This window comes from Hordeum vulgare, chromosome 2H (genome assembly GCF_904849725.1).
Source record: "Hordeum vulgare subsp. vulgare chromosome 2H, MorexV3_pseudomolecules_assembly, whole genome shotgun sequence".
In the NCBI taxonomy this organism is placed as follows: domain Eukaryota; kingdom Viridiplantae; phylum Streptophyta; class Magnoliopsida; order Poales; family Poaceae; genus Hordeum; species Hordeum vulgare.
Genome location: NC_058519.1, coordinates 38247222 through 38249857, shown reverse-complemented (window position 1 = coordinate 38249857; position 2636 = coordinate 38247222).

Genomic DNA, 2636 nt, shown 5'->3' with positions numbered 1-2636 from the left:
GAAACTACGTTCCTAGGCCTTTTCCTAGTAACCCCTTTAATGACTTTGGCAACTCCTACAACAATACTCATGGAAACTACAATAGATTACCCTCTGATCTAGAGAGTAATATCAAAGAGTTTATCAACTCGCCAAAGATTTTCAATGCGTCCATAGAGGAAGAACTACTCAAAATTGACGATTTGGCTAGGAGCATTGATAGAATGTCTAGTGATATTGATGCTTTTAAAGTTAGATGTGCTCCTCCCAAGATCAATATGGATGAAACTTTGAAAGCTATGCGTGTTTCCATGAGTGAGAGCAAAGAAAGAACCGCCCAAATTCGTGCTAGACATGAATGACTTAAAAGGCGTGTTCTCGTGTTAAGAATCACGAAGATCTTAAAGTGCTTGGTGTGACCCCATTGAATCTTTGTTTTCTTGTGTCAAACCTAATGATGATGGGGCTAGATATGAATCCACTTTGGTTGAAAAACGCCCCAATGATTCGGAGTCCATCTATCTTGATGCTAAAAGCATTGAAAGTGGAGTAGAAGATATTAAAACCTTGAGTAGTAATGAAATTACTACTTTGGATTTCAAGGAATTCAATTATGATAGTTGCTCCTTGATTGAATGCATTTCCTTGATGCAAACCATGCTAAACTCTCCACACGCTTATAGCCAAAACAAGGCCTTTACCGATCATATAGTCGAAGCTCTGATAAAATCTCTTGAAGAGAAACTTGAAATGGAAGTTTCTATCCCTAGAAAGCTTCATGATGAGTGGGAACCTACTATCAAAATCAAAATCAAAAACTATGAATGCAATGCTTTGTGTGATTTGGGTGCTAGTGTTTCCGCGATTCCAAAGTCTTTATGTGATGTTCTGGGTTTTAATGAGACTGAGGAGTGTTCTCTTAATTTGCATCTTGCAGATTCTTTTGTCAATAAACCCATGGGAAGGATCAATGATGTTCTTATTATTGCAAATAGGAACTATGTACCCGTGGATTTCATTGTGCTTGACATTGATTGCAATCCTACATGCCCTATCATTCTTGGTAGACCTTTCCTAAGGACTATCGGTGCTATCATCGATATGAAGGAAGGGAATATTAGATTTCAATTTCCTTTAAAGAAGGGAATGGAACACTTTCCTAGAAAGAAAATAAGATTGCCTTATGAATCCATGATGAGGGCTACTTATGGTTTGAGCACCAAAGACGACGATACGTGATTCTATCGCTTTATGCCTAGCTAAGGGCGTTAAACAATAGCGCTTTTTGGGAGGCAACCCAATGAATTTATCTTTTTCTTTCTGTTTTTTTGCATCCACACCATCATAATTCTGTTACAATAGTGTCTTTTGTGTTTGAGCCAAGCAAAACCTAAGCAAAACCTTTATGACTAGTCTTGGTGATGGTTGTTTGATCCTGCTGGAAAAAGACAGAAAATTTTCGCCCACGAGAGTATTTTTCATTTTTATTCAGAAAGAGCTTTTGAGTTGATTCTATTTGCTGCTGGTTGATATGCCTTTTGCCCAGGCAGTCGTAAGTTTTCAGAATTTTTGAGGTAACAGAAGTATACGAAGTATACAGATTGCTACAGATTGGTTTATTTTTTACAGATTCTGTTTTTGTTGAGTTGGTTGCTTGTTTTGATTAAATTATGGATAGTATCGGGGGGGGGGGGGGGTACTAGCCATGGAAAAGTGAGAATACAGTAATCTAACACCAATATAAATAGAAATCAAGATTGCTACAATACCTAAAGAGATGGTAGTTTGTTTTCTTCTGCTAATGATATCACGAGTTTCTGTTTAAGTTTTGTGTTGTGAAGTTTTCAAGTTTTGGGTGATGTTCTCATGGACAAAGGGATAAAGAGTGGAAAGATCTCAAGCTTTGGGATGCCCAAGGAATCCCAAGCCAAGTTCAAGGACACCAAAAAGCCTAAGCTTGGGGATGCCCCGGGAAGGCATCCCCTCTTTCGTCTTCAATCCATCGGTAACATTACTTGGGGCTATATTTTTATTCACCACATGATATGTGTTTTTCTTGGAGCGTCTTGTATCTTAGGAGTCTTTTCTTTTTGTTGTGTCACAATCATCCTTGCTGCACACCTTTTGAGAGAGACATGCACTCATCGTGATTTTGCTAGAATGCTCATCGTGCTTCACTTATATCTTTTGAGCTAGATAATTTTGTTCTATGTGCTTCACTTAGATCTTTTAGAGCACGGCGGTGCGTAACTTGGTAGTTGGCTTGTGCTATGAAAGTAGTCCCAAAGGTGATAGGTACCCAAAGAGGATACAAAAACCTCCATCTTCATGTGCATTGAGTAGAAAGAGAAGTTTGATTCCTCTCAATTAGTTTTGAGACATGGATTTGGTAATATTAAGAGTTATGTTAGTAGGGTGTTGTGAATCTAGAAATACTTGTGTTGAAGTTAGTGATTCGAGATGTAACATGCACGTATGGTGAACCGCTATGTTAGGAAGTCAGAGCATAATTGATCTATTGATTGTCATCCTATGTGTTGAGGTCGGGATCGCGAGCATAATTGGCCTTGGTTCTCAAGTCTCCCGTGTGTCTTCTGTTATGGAAAAAATCATTCCGCAGATTTTATTCCGTTTGAACTCCGTTTAAAATTCTCCTT